Genomic DNA, 15,135 nt, shown 5'->3' with positions numbered 1-15,135 from the left:
GTAGGGGCCTTGGTTCCCCAGATGAGCCTGCTAGTGGACTTACTAGTGGCAGATGAATTTGTTTGTGTAACAAGTGTAACAAGACAGATTGACTGTGACTAGATATCTTGGGAAGCCTGCCAAGGATGGTGAGGCACACAGTTGTGATTTGTCCTAAGTTGCATGTTGGAATATGTCCTCTTTTCAGTGGGCTTCCCTATCCAAGTCTGGTTTAAAGACATTAGTTGTATTTAACTAAGTCCTCCTTAGAATAGACCCATTTAAATGAATGAGCCTCACATAATAGAATCATAGAATTGTATGGTTAGAAAAGGCTCTACAGGTCTTATAGTCCAACCCTCTGAAATGCAGGAATCTCAGCTAAAGTCATCCAATCTCTGATTAAAAACCTCCAATGGGGTTTTTACCACCATCCAAGGGAGTCCATTCCACAGTCAAACAGCTCTTACCATCATAAAGTGCTTCCTAATCTCATTTATTGTTTTTTGAATCCAGATCCTACCTTCTGGAGTGGCACAAAACAAGCTTGCCCCATATTAGTTATGTGAACCTCAAAGCATCTATTCTGAGCAGGGTTCTAGCACTGAATATCACCCACAGAACCCTAAGGAGGAAGAGCAAGAAGTGCAGCTTTGAAGTTACTCATCCACAATTAGGGCTTATCCACACCTGGCACTTTCCAGGCACAGGCCCACACTTTAAAGCTTTTGCCCTGGAGCTTTTCCCATGAAAACCTGCTCTTTATTGCTGAAGCATAACAAACAGCAATTCAGGGTTTCTCTGGATTGCCATTTGCTCTGATTCAGCTTTGAAGTGTAGGCTTTTGCCAGGAAAGCTCTGGAGTGAAAGAAAGAAAAGGCACTTGGACATAGAGCCTTAAAATGTGGACTGTGCCTGGAAAGCACAGAGAAAGGGTAAGTGTGGATAAGCCTTAAGTGTGATGACTCACATGGAGATATCACAGTAGGGCTGGTCAGATCAAGAGGAAGGGTGGGAGCAGCTCAAGGAGCTGGAGTCTGGTGATCTTGGGGACCTACCAAGTTGGGATGGGTTTCACCTGGTCCCAGAGAAATCTTGGAATTATCTTGGGAGAAGATGACTGGTGCCAAGTCTGGCTCCAGAAAAGGTTCAAATGGATTGTCAGACAAGAGACCCAGCATTAGCCATTGGATGCTCCTGATCGATCCATTTGGAACAAAAAAAAACCACCCTCACCCCCCTCAGCAAGCCTCCTCCCACAGACGATGCATCAGATGACAAGCCCTCTCTGCCTGGGACCCTAGAGTCACTGTCAATCAGAGTAGACAACATTGCACTACAGCAGAGGCTGGTTCCTTAGGACAAATGAAGCACTGACCCACCAACTTCAGAATGCTCTCATTCACCCTCCACCTGCCTTCTTTCTTGCATCCATTCCAGAAGGAGCGACACTGGATTTCAGATTCCTTCCTTTCATCCCAGTGTTCTCTTTGTAGAGCTCAACAGGGAGGGCCAGACCCATAATTAGTTGATGCGGCCAGCCACTGGTTCTGATTCCGCCTATCGTTTGTATAGGCTCTACTTACGGTTGGCCTCTCTGCCTTGTGCCCTATCATAGAATCATAGAGTTGGAATAGACCACAAGGGCCATCGAGTGCAACCCCCTGCCAAGCAGGAAACACCATCAGAGCACTCCTGACATATGGTTGTCAAGCCTCTGCTTAAAGACCTCCAAAGGAGGAGATTCCACCACACTCCTTGGCAGCAAATTCCACTGTCAAACAGCTCTTACTGTCAGGAAGTTCTTCCTAATGTTTAGGTGGAATCTTCTTTCTTGTAGTTTGGATCCATTGCTCCATGTCCACTTCTCTGGAGCAGCAGAAAACAACCTTTCTCCCTCCTCTATATGACATCCTTTTATATATTTGAACATGGCTATCATATCACCCCTTAACCTCCTCTTCTCCAGGCTAAACATGCCCAGCTCCCTTAGCCGTTCCTCATAAGGCATCGTGTCCAGGCCTTTGACCATTTTGGTTGCCCTCCTCTGGACACGTTCCAGTTTGTCAGTGTCCTTCTTGAATTGTGGTGCCCAGAACTGGACACAGTACTCCAGGTGAGGTCTGACCAGAGCAGAATACAGTGGCACTATTACTTCCCTTGATCTAGATGCTATACTCCTATTGATGCAGCCCAGAATTGCATTGGCTTTTTTAGCTGCCGTGTCACACTGTTGGCTCATGTCAAGTTTGTGGTCAACCAAGACTCCTAGATCCAGTCCTGATGTTCATCAGCCACCACTGCTTGGTTAGGGGACTTGTGGTCTGACTCAGTAGAAGGCAACTTCCTAAATTCAGCATAGCAGCAGCTACTTTCCAGGCTAGAAACACTCTTCTGCACTCATCCCTCTCCCTCTGCTCCTAAGGATGCTGCCTCCCACACATTCTGCATGCCTATCATGTTAGACAGGGACTCTGGAGTGGCAGCTTTGCTTCAGAATTCCACAGATGGCTGTCAAGGCCTCTTAACAAATTCACCCAGAAGCCCTGAAAGGCTTCAGTCATTTGATTGTCTCCTGACCCAACTCCTGAAGCAATGATTGAGGAAGAGAAACCCACCACCTTTCATCAACCCACAGCTCTAGAGGCAGCACCTTCCTTAGCAAATGGGAGATTTCTGAAAGCTCTCGTCATCATTTACACTCCAATGTGATGGGGAAGGTGGAGAATGAAGCCTGGCTTGTGGAATTTATCTATCAGCATACTCACAGCTGAGCTCTTTCTGACTACATCCCTATTGTCTCAAAAATATATTTGAAGAAGGACTTTGAATTCTGGTGGAATGAGATCATCAGCCTCCAGTACCGAAATAGGACTTGGGAAACAGTGGCTGCTCCTGGAAGCATAAAGTGAGTCACTGCAGTTCCTACAGAAGTCAATGGCACCTCTCCAGCGTGCATCCCTGAAGCACGGTTCTTTGGAAGGTGCTGGGTCAACACCAACTCTGATTCACCTCTCCAAGAATGCTAAGGGCAACAAGGCCCTTGTCTCTCAGCACAGGGGAGCCAGGTTTCACAATGCTTCTGCTGTAGCTGCATCACAGACTGTTTGCGGCACAGGCTAGCCAGACAGCGTGGATGTGAACCAGACCAAAGTTTAATTAAAAGCATTTGGGAATGATGTGAGGATGCCTTTACGAAGTCAGCATTACTCACTTCTTGGGAGAATGTTGCCAACCTGAGTTGTCCTCTCATTGCTGTGCCATTAGTTTCAGGGATAATTTTATCCAGTCCTTTTTTAAAAAATAAACTAAAATAGGTGCCAGAACATACCATGTGCCCACCATCATCCTCACTGCCGCTTGCCCCCCTCCACTTGCTCACTCCCCTCCGGCATCATTGCTGCTTCCTCCTTCTCTGCTGCTGCTGTCTCCCATTGTTTTGCCGCGACCCTTACCACCCCGAAAGTGCCTTCTAGGAAGGTACCTGACGATAAAAAAAGGACACACCAGAGCCTTACGACTGCCAGGCGCCTTTCAGGAAGGCTCTTTGGCGATCATAAGGGTTGGGCCATAGTGCCTCTGTTCTTATTATCACCAAAGCGCCTTCCAGAAAGGTGCCTGACGGTTGTAAAGATCTAGCGTGCCCTTTTTACAGTCACCAGACACCTTTCCGGAAGGTGATTTGACATGGCCCTCAGGAAGGTTGTGCCTGCAGCTGCAGAAGGCAGCAGCAATGGAGGAGGAGAAGGTGGCAAAGATGGGGAGGTGAGTGAGTGGGAGGGAGGGAGGGAGGGCAGACAGGAAGTGGCAGCAAGATGGTGGCAGGGGAGGAAAGAGGTGGCAGTTTGCCGTGCTGATGCGTACTGACCCAAAAAAGCACTATTTATTTATTGCATTTTTTAAAAAAATACAGAGAAAGAATGAATTAAAAATTACACCTGAATGCACAACAAGAAAAAGGGAAAGCAGTTTGCTTGATCAGTGGCTGCTGGTGGCTACTTAGGAGAGTATCCAGCTAAGCTGTACTCCAGGGGTCAGCAACCTTTTTCAGCAGGGGGCCTGTCCACTGTCCCTCAGACCTTGTGGGGGGGCCGGACTATATTTTGAAAAAAGAATATGAACGAATTCCTATGCCTCACAAATAACCCAGAGATGCGTTTTAAATAAAAGCATACATTCTACTCATGTAAAAACACCAGGCAGGCCCCACAAATAACCCAGAGATGCATTTTAAATAAAAGGACACATTCTACTCACGTAAAAACACGCTGATTCCCAGACCATCTGCGGGCCGGATTTAGAAGGCGATTGGGCCGCATCCGGCCCCCAGGCCTTGGGTTGCCTACCCCTCCTCATAACAGACTCATTAATGTGTCCAGGCGAGCCTTGTCCATTAAGAATATAATAATAGCCCTGCTGGAACAAGGCCAGTGGCCCATCTGCTACAGCCTCCTGTTTGATGGTGGCCAGCAAGGGAAACCCACAGGCAGGACCCAAGAACAAGAGGCCTCTCCCCTACTGTATTTTCCAGCTGCTGGTTTTTAGAAGCATTGTTGTCTGACAGCTTAAGGCAGAACATCACAATCAAAATTAGTACTTAGTAGCCATTGATTATTTTTAGTTAGCCTACTTTGAATAGAACTAGCATTGAATATAACCCTTACTTTTTGACGTTTTCTTTTTTTTATCCATTGTTTCCAAAATAACTGATCCTGTAAACTTATTGTGACACATATACTCACAGTATATGTGGGTGGGGCCAGTTGTACATGTATATCTCTCTGGAAAATTTAGCTATAGGAAATATTGCTTTAGGGAAGGGGTGGAAAGATTTTGAAGGTGGCCACAACCACGCAGGAATGTTCTGCTTCCAGTCTTTCCAGGAATGGAAAGAAGGAACAGCTACTTAGTGGGAAGAAAACAAATGTTCCAGTGTTTTGTGCATCTGGCTTCCATTGTTGGACCTCATCCATGTAGCTGAGGGATCTTTTTTTCAGCTTCTTACATGTGCATGCTTGGAGGTAGTTTTGATTACTGATACCTCATTCTCTCTCCCTCTATGGACTAGTGGGGGTTGGTCCATTTGGCAGGACCAGTCTAGGACATTTTGGCATCTGAGGTAAAACAAAAAATGGTTCCCACCTCCCATCAGGAAAGAAGGGGCAAGTGATTAGGAACAAGGGGTCAATAAAGCTCTACATCAGGAACAAGGATGGAGGAGACCAACAGTGCCTCCTATTCACCAAGAGGTCCCTCTAAAAGTAGCATTACAGAGCGGGGGGGGCTGCCAAGGCAACAGGATCCACAGGGGCAGCAGATCTGGCCTCCAAGTAGTGTGCCACAGCTGTCACTGCCACCATAGCAGTTGCAGCAGCAGCGGGCAATGCGCTCCTTGGGGGCTAGATATGCTGCCCCTGTAGTTCCTGCCACCTGAGGCAGTTGCCTCACCTTGCCTTATGGGTTGGCCAGCCATGGCATTTGAGCAAATAGAGCACTGTCCCACCAACCTCAGTCAGCCATAAGTCAACCCCATCCTACCTGCCTTATTTACAATCAGTCCAATCAGCTTCCTTTGCCTTAGTCTCAGTGTTGCCCCCTGCAGAATTCAGTAGGAAGGCAGTTGGGGACAGAACTGGAATTAGTTAGTTTTGCCTGTCATTGGCTCTGGTGCCATCTTCCACTCTTCCAGTCCCAAGGGGCTTTGGAGGGAACCTCCTTTCCCTTCTTCCCATAAAAGTGAAGAGCAGTGGCTGCCGGAATGGAACATATTTTCAATGGAACGTGGCCGTTGACGACATCTGTGACGCCGCCACTGTGCTAATGGGGCAATCTGCATTGTCTCACCTCTATCAAAGCCTTTGGTGAAGGAAACTTTGCTGGAAACAAACCCAGGCATCCCTTATGCATCCTTTCCAGTACTGGGAAAGGCAAAATGACTGGGTCGTTTTGAGGTCTCTCCTCCCACACTGCCTGCTTTTCTTTCTTTCTTTCTTTCTTTCTTTCTTTCTTTCTTTCTTTCTCTTCCCTTCTCTTTTTTTCTTTTTTTCCATGCTATAACCCAAAGTCTGTCCTAACAGGAAATTTTCAGTCCATTAAAAGCCAAAAGTTACTGGAATTGTGCCTTTTTTTCTCTTTTTTCCTGGGCTTTCAGTGAGTTTCTCGAGCATTCTCATTAATCTTGGAAGGAACAGGTGTGAAAAATTCATCACTTCCCCTCCAGGGCTTGTTCAGACACACTGGTTGTGTAAGACACGACTAGGCTTCTGTCTGGCAGGGCTAGTAATCTGCTTCTAATTAACTGCATGCAATCCTTGTCGTCCCCCGCCCCTGCCACTGATTCATTCCTGAGCCATGAATGAACAGCTAATACAGAAAGTAATCAATAACGGTAAGAGTGTCCTGCAAAACTTGAACCTCAGGTCGAAGGCTCACATGTGGCCCTCCAGGAGTCTCTGACTGGCCCTTGGAATTCTCCCAAACCCCACCCCTTACTGGCTTGGCTTTGTGTTTCTGCCTGGCTGGAATGTGTCCTTCAACTCTCATAGTGTTTTTTCCATGTCTTGATGGAGAGTAGAGAGGAGTGTGCATGTCACTATGAGAGCATGTGGGGAAAGTTGCATACCCTCCAACCAGCTCCCTTTTTGTTATTTATTATCAGTCTGCTATATAATGTACATATTTCCAATGTTGTTTTATTAAGTTTTATTGCTTTCTTTGATATGTATCACTTGGATACATATTGCGAAAAGTGGTATAAAAGTATTCAAATAAATAAAATAATGAACAAATGAACAGATAAATAAAACATTTTGTCCTACTACTTCTGAATGTTGATCCAGATAGTCCTCCTTTTCTTTTGATCCTATATTGTGACAAATATGGGTTGTCTCCAATGTTAGTCCTCCTTAGATTTCACCCATTAAAACTAATGGGCCAAAGTCATGTTCATTGGTAATTTCAATGGGTCCACTCTGAATAGGCCTTGCATTAGAGGCACGGACACAGAGAGAGCTTTATTGTGGTCCATTGACCCAAAATGCACAGTAAAGTAAAGTTAAAGGAAAAGAGACCCCTGACCATTAGGTCCAGTCGTGACCGACTCAAGGTTGTCACCTTCACGAGCATGTGCATACCACCCAAACAAGCAGAAACCCAGCCCCCTGGATATTTCTTGTAAAATATAAAAATCTGCCCAGATGTATGGCAACCCTATGTAATAGTATCAATCTTATCCTCAAGTAGAATCTTGACATGAAAGGAGTCAGCAATTCCAGGTTGTTCTGTTAATATTGGATTGATTAGATGCTGCCTAACCGGGCTAAAGCCTCAGCGCCTAGGGCTTGCCGATCGAAAGGTCGGCGGTTCGAATCCCCGCGGCGGGGTGCGCTCCCGCTGCTCGGTCCCAGCGCCTGCCCACCTAGCAGTTCGAAAGCACCCCCGGGGGCAAGTAGATAAATAGGTACCGCTTACCAGCGGGAAGGTAAACGGCGTTCCGTGTGCGGCTCTGGCTCGCCAGAGCAGCGTTGTCACGCTGGCCCCGTGACCCGGAAGTGTCCCCGGACAGCGCTGGCCCCCGGCCAATAGATGTGAGATGGGCGCACAAACCCCAGAGTCTGTCAAGACTGGCCCGTTCGGGCAGGGGTACCTTTACCTTTACTTTAACCTGCTTATACAGACTACTGATGCAACGCTATGAAATTATTAGTGTTGTCAGACATGGAAAAGACAGCGTTAGTAATATGGAGAGAAATGATTAGGCAAGTTAGAAGAAGTGTAAAAATCTAAGTATTAGAATGTTTTAAGGAGAGTTAAAACATTATACGATCTGAAGAAAAATCAGAGTAGTACCTGGAGGTAGGCTGTATGAATTGTGTATTGCTTTGTAACGATTTGTCTCTGGACCATAATAAAGATTGTTGCTGTTGTTGAAACATTTGTCATGAATAAAGTTTGAATGCATTATATTTCTCAATTTTTTTATCAAACTGCATTCAGTGTACATGTCAGAAAAAAGATTTTGTAAGGAAAAGAGCTAAAGCAAAAGTTGTAACGTCATGTATAGATAGTTATATTGTTTACTATATAAATAGAATAATGTTTAAAAAGAAATTGTCACATGGTCTTCAACAGCATGCGATCAAGACTCTCATATGAGATTTCTATTTCCTCTTTAATATACAATTCCAGTGGGTTCCAGTGGTATCTTTCTTGATTTCTTAACTTAGTTGTTATTCTAATGATTAATCAAGTTAATCCAAATATTACAACTTTTCTAAACAATGGTTAGCAAAACAAACACAAGAAAATCCCCTGTGCATTGCAATAGATTAATGAAATAATGCTGTCTCTGGCAACTTGTCCAAAATACCCCATGCTTTCAGTGCTTCCATTAATGAGTCATGCTGACATGAACCATTTTCCCCTCCTTGTGACTGTGATGTAAAAGCCAGGGGAGCCAAATAACAGGGTGTTTAGGGGAATTGATGGGCACTGGGACCTAGAGGAAGCCAGAATAGCAATGTGTCATGGCAACCATGTGCACACCTGGTGCTTGGCGGTAGCAGATTAGACCTGATCAAATGCAAGAGGGAAGCACCAGGGGCTGTGTGATGGAGGAATGGAAAACAATCAAGGAAAGAGTCGCGGTTGATGACTGCAACCTCCATTGTAAATAGTGGTAGAGGTCAAAAGAGATCGAAAGGACTTGCCTCTTCTGAAACCCTTGCCCCTTGTTGGGGCTGTTTGTCTTCAGCTGTTACCATGCACATCCCCTGTTGTGTGTAGGGATGTGTCCTTTCATCATCTGTCTTTGTGTGCATCCCTTTCCATCTGAGACTTCACTAGGTGGAATGTTGCTGCATGGTGAGTGGGCTTCTGGGGGCGGGAAATGATTCAGTGCATAGCAGTGATAACCTATTTGTATAATAATAATAATAATAATAATAATAATAATAATAATAATAATAATAATAATGGCTTTATTATTTATACCCCACCCATCTGGCTGGGTTCCCCCAGCCACTCTGGGTGGCTTATAGCACATAATTTTTTAAAAAACATTGGACATTAAAAATATAGGGCTGCCTTCAGATGTCTTTTTACAGTCAGACAGTTGTTTATTTTCTTGATATCTGATGGGAGGGCATCCCACAGGGTGGGCGCCACTACTGAGAAGGCCCTCTGCCTGGTTCCCTGTAACTTCACTTCTCGCGGTGAGGGAACCACCTGAAAGAGTCTCCTGCTGCTGTTTTCTGCAGATGCAATAGAAGCAGTGAAGAAGATCCTCTTCGCTGTTGATATCACCACTTGGTAGGCTTGTTGTTGAGCTCTAACCCATATCTGGTCTGATTCAAAATAAGTTTTCTGCCACTGGCGCTCTAGCTGTCTCAGCAATTGATTCATCACCCTACAGCTCTGGTGGAAACCATAGGGCTGTCTGGGCTCCATGCAATTGGAGAGGGCACTTCGGAGCCAGACAGTCGATAGCCCTGCTTAACTCCATATTCTAGCAGGTCACCAGGGAATCAGCTGAAAGGCCATCAATATGGGATAAAACATCACCTACCACTCTTTGGAAACCATTTGTATCCATTAAGTGGAGGGGGTGGAACATCTGAATCAGTCCCACCTCCCTGCGGAGGGGAAGGGTCGCGGAGAAGTCCAGTTTCACCAGAAAGTGACCATGGCCCTTCTTTTATTTCACTTTTACTTAGTGTCAGATCACCCACATCCATAGAGGTGAACACCATGTCTAAGGCATGTCTGCAGCTACAAGTTGGGCCAAACTTACTCAGGGACAGCCTCATGGATGCCGTGCTTTCCACAAAGTCCCGAGCAGCCCCTTGTAAGGTTGTGTCGGCATGGATGTTAAAATTCCCCAGGACAATCAAACTAGGTGTTCTCCAGCAGAACATCTGCCATGACTTGAAGCAGATCGGGCAAAGAATCCTTGCTAACCTTCACAGGACCCATGATGCAGTATGACTGCAAAAAAATAATAATGTAGAAAATAAAACAAAACAAACAATGGGATAGTATTAATATAGCAACGTCATACAGGAAGCTCTTCAAATTCAATTTGGCAGCCAGTGTGTTGAAATCTGCTCCTTGAGATAGGGTAATTGAAACACAAAAATGAATCATTACAGTCTCTTTTGCACAATTTTAAACTGCACATGTCCTGATGCCACACATTGCAGAAGAAAATAAACTCAAAATCATTCCCTTTTCCCTAACCTACCACCTGATTCACATGATGGGAAGCACAACAGGGTCTGAATTCTTCATCCCAACTCCCCTTGATAGTCCCTTTGGGGAATTGCCATAGTTCAGTGGTGAAGCATCTTTTTGCAAACAGAGGGTCCCAGCTTCAATCTTCAGCATCTTCAGGTAGACCTAGGAGAAAACCCTGTTTAAAATTCTGGAGAGCCACCATCAGTGTAGATAGATATTTTTAGGGTTGCCAAATTCTAAAGAGCAAAAAAAGAGTTCACAGCCTTCTAGGTCAGTATTGCCTACACTGACTGGCAGCAGCTCTCCAGGGTTTCAGGCAGAGACTCTTTCCCCAGGTCCACCTGGAGATGCCAAGGATTGAATCTGGGGCCTTCATGCTCTGCCACTGAGCTACGGCCCTAAAACAAGCAGAAGACTGCACGATCAGGGGGAGGTTTCAAGAGATGGACAGACCCTGGATGAGTCTCTCACTCAGCATTAGGCAGAGGCTGGACAGTGTAGTGTAGGGGTAGAACGCTGGACTTGGAGTGGGGAGGAGGAGGGGAAAGCCCTTGGCAGGACGAGGGAGTCAGGGGAGCGAATGGAAGAGGGATCCCAGCAGAAGGAGAAGAGAGAGGGAAGGAAAGGAAGAGGGTCTGGAAGAGGAGAGGGGAGTGCTGGGGGGCGGTAGGGGCAAGGGAAGCACTGAAAAAGGTATGCCATGGCGAGAGGCTGGGGTGGGGGCAAGGGAATGAAGCAACAGAAAAAGGGAGAGCAAGCAAATGGGGAGCGATCAGAAATCAAAGCAGGAGGAAAACTCATTTGGGGAAAGAATCAGGGAGTGCAGCAGAGATTGGGGTAAAGGAGGGAGGAGGGAGATTAAATCAGTAAGTCACACTTGGGGAGAAGAGGGGTCTCCCAGAGCCAAAGATAGCCTCATTTTCTGGAGGACGCCCACAAAAGGGAAAAGAAAGGGGGTTGTGTGGTGTGGGGAGGGATCGTTGGATGGAAAAAGAGAACGGGAGAGAGGGATGCGGAGGAGGGCACACTGGGGGAGGAAGGGGAGGGAGCCTGAGAGAGAGTGAGTGAGAGAGAGGCACTATCGATTTTGTCCTGGGGGGCTTCAATCAGGAAGTGCTGCTGCAGTCGGGTGCTGAGAGGTGACTGCCTGTCTCTCTGTCTCCTTTCCTCCAGCTCTTTCCCTCTCTCACACACAGGGGAATTCAAAATCGCCCCAGCACGTGCATGACACACACACATACAACCCCAATTCAATGGGTTTTCCAAATGACAAATAAACACGCACTGTTGGCAGGGGGCCTTCTCAGTAGTGGCACCTTTCCTGTGGAACACCCTTCCTACAGATGTCAAGGAGATAAAGAATTACACAGCTTTTAGAAGACATCTGAAGGCAGCCCTGTATTGGGAGGTTTTCAAAGCTTGATGTTTTTATGATGTTTTTAGATATGCTGTAAACCGCCCAGAGTGGCTAGGGAAACCCAGCTAGATGAACAGTGTATAAATGATAACATTGTTGTTATTATTATTATTATTGCAGCTGTCTTCTCCTTTCTGTGCCGCAGCCCCTCCAAACCCACTCTGCATCTTCACACTCTTGCGCCAAAGCACTTGAAAGTGGTGCAAGAAAAGAGACTCAAGTGCAATAGCCAGGCAAGCAGCCAATCAGAAGCTTTGGTGATGATATCCAAAGCGTACCTGTATTTCTTATTGCTTTGGAAAGTGAAATTAGGAAGGTTCACATTTAAATGTAGAATCGATTTCATTGTTGGCCCTTCTCCATTTTTCCCTCTGCAGTACCCTGTGAGGTAGATTGGGTTGAGAGACAGTAATGTGGTTTCCCATTGAGCTTTGAACTCTGGTCTGCCAGATCCTAGTCCAATGCTCTAACTACAACACCAGTTGTGAATAGGCTATAGGAATAATGTACCATAGAGGGAAGGTTGCCTCCCTCATTCTCAGATTTGAGAATTATCTAGTCACAGCCTCTCCATCTTACCAGGATTCAATCTGATGTTAGCTTTGCGCTGGATTTCACCACCATCTTCCTACCTGGAAAAACAAGGTGATAGGGAGTTGTTCTTGGGGTGGGGGGTAGGGAGAGAGATTATATCTTAATTCTCCATAATCGTGCACAGCGAACATAATGACAGCTTACTCATTCCTTCTGAACTGCCAAACATTCTCTCTTTCCCTGCTCTGCAAGTCTGAGCTGAGCAACGGGAAAAGATTGCAGAGAATCTGTCATCAGAGCATTGCAACGGAGCTACTGAAATCTGCTGGAAGGGATTTTGGGATGGCAGCTGTCTTTAATAATAATTTAAACACACACACACACAAGTTAACCACAGAAAATGTGAACAAGTCAAATCCCATATGCTTGGAGGTTTCCTTCTCGTCCCCAAAGACGTCGAGGCAGGATATGAGCAGAGGTGTACGCTGCTGTGCCGGAAATGCAGAGAGAAACATGAGGCATTATGCCTCCCTATGCTCTCTTTGTCTGCCTTTCGGGAATGACCTCATCAGCCACGGCCTCCCACCATGACAGGAACTGGAGAACCATACATGGCCCAGAAGAAAACACAAGGGCTGAAGGAACTGTACACACTATACGGCTTAATCAGAGGATCTTGTCCCTTGTGGCTTCCTTTCCAGATATGCGGGGCTGGAGTAGGTGTTGAAAAGGGCCAGGAAAATCAACAGAAGCTTGGAATGACTTCATTGTTTGAGGAAAGCTTATGGCTGGGGTATAGAAACTCTTTCAGCCCAGGGGCCACATTCCCTTCGGAGAAACCTTTTCATTCAAATAGTGGGTTGGACCAGAGACAAAAGTGGGCAGAGAAATGAATGTACATTTTAGATTTGTACAGTAGGCTAGTTTCTACACTTACTCGCACACCTCTCTCTGTCCTCCATCCACATCAGAGTTCAAAGACACTTCTGGCCTGGCAAAAATACTCAGCACTTCAGTACCTGTCATTGAACTACTGGTAGAGATGGGGGAGAAATTCTATTTACAGTTTCCAAAACAATACGAGAACTGAAACACAGACATTCTTTGAAATCAGCACTTCTCTGAATTTTGTTATGCAGTTCTCCAGTTAAACAATGTGTACAAAAATGTATAAATTAGGGGGGAGTGTGCATAAAAAATGAATAAATTAATGAAAATAGCTTGAAACATGCATTATATTAAGTTAAATGCCTTGCAAAAATCTGCACGACTGGCAAATTGCCTACATAAAATGTGTTTATTAAGAGAAAATTGCACTAAAACATGAATAATTTTTTATATGTATAGAAGGGGTAAATTCCTGCAGCAACATGAAGAACTGAATTTAAGATGGGGAAAAGGAGAGACAAAGAGAACCAGAACTGACAGATCCATCCCTATGGGCAATCTTCCATAGGCTGCATGCTAATTGTGGGAGAAGGTGGAGCCAAAGATGGGCAGGACAACAGATAAGGCTCTCACTTTTGTACAGTTAGCTACGTTCCAGCCACACAAAAGCCAAAAGTTTCTAAACATGCACCTCTCCACTGTATATCCAGGAAAGCAAGAGGTGTTAATGAGCACGGTTCAAGGACACATCCCAACCAGGCAAAGGCACTTGGGAAGCTGCCCATTAGGTACCGTATTATACCCTTCAGGCTCAGAACAGTTCTCCACCCCTGTTCTAACCATTACGCTGCACCAGTTGTGAAGAGTTTTGTATTACCTCCCCATTCAATGAGTATACTAAAATCCACCTACCCCCACTCCCACACATAAACAAATCTCACTACAGCCAACCAAAGACAACCAACCACCTCCTAGGCCACCCCCCCAACCTCTCTCACCACCAAGGAAATACAACAAGCAAATAGTAAGAGAACCCATACAAGTGACCCTGACACAACCCCCTCCCCACATACACTAAGTAGTAGAATAGAAGCATTCCCACCCCACCCCACCCCGCTCACCACTCCCCCTCCCCTCTCCCCCTTTTCTTCCCAACCTAATACTGCATGCAACACTAATGTCTCACAACAAATGAAACTTATCTGTAGAAAACACAACTTGAAAAGACACAAAGCACGTATTTTCGTAAACTAAGAAGTCTTTAATAATTTTTTTTTAAAATGAAATGAAATAAAAAGTGTATTTTTATTTTTATTTAAAGAGGATTATACAAATCAACAGAGGAGAAGTCTGTTGATGGCCATGATGAATACTCCATTCTCCACAGTCAGTGACGGTATGCCTGAATACCAGTTGCTGCAAATCACAGATGTTGGGATCGCTGTTGTGCTCAGGGTCTGCCCTTGGGCGTCTCAGGCATTAGGCCAGCCACTGTGAGATCAGGACACTGGACTGACTGGATGGGGTTTTGCAGCTTCATTTTTTTTCTGGCTCCACAGAGATAATGTCTGTTCTGCAAACCATATTAATATCAACGCATGATGGGGCCTCTCAGTTGTGCCCCTGAATGCTTTGTTTTCTCCAGTGGTTTCCTTGTGTTCCTCAGCAAATTCAGCCTTTTCTTTCCATGCATCCTACTGTATCACCCTACTTTAGGGACATCCCAAGAAAACAGTGAATCTCTCTCTCTCTCCGCTCCAACACCCCCCCCCCCCCGAAACTAGTCTCCGGGTTGGCTAATGGCTCCAGCATGTGTGCTTCTGTCGGAAGTGAGAACTGCATGTAAAGTTATCAGACATCCATCCATCAGAGTAAGTGGCTCCCTCCTCTCACCTTGCCCCACACATTGTTAAATGCTTTGTAGAGCAGTTAAAAGCTGATGCTGCTAGATGATTCATTGCAAACCCACACAGGGGCAGTGGAGTGGCTGAATCAGCAAAGGGATATATATGTATACACACACACACACACACACACACTGGGTTGGGAACCCTGTGGTGGAGTCAACCTCTTTCCAAATTTGA

The sequence above is a fragment of the Podarcis vaucheri genome (genome assembly GCF_965113315.1).
Source record: "Podarcis vaucheri genome assembly, chromosome: Z".
Lineage (NCBI taxonomy): Eukaryota > Metazoa > Chordata > Lepidosauria > Squamata > Lacertidae > Podarcis > Podarcis vaucheri.
Note: the sequence above shows the minus strand (reverse complement) of the source record.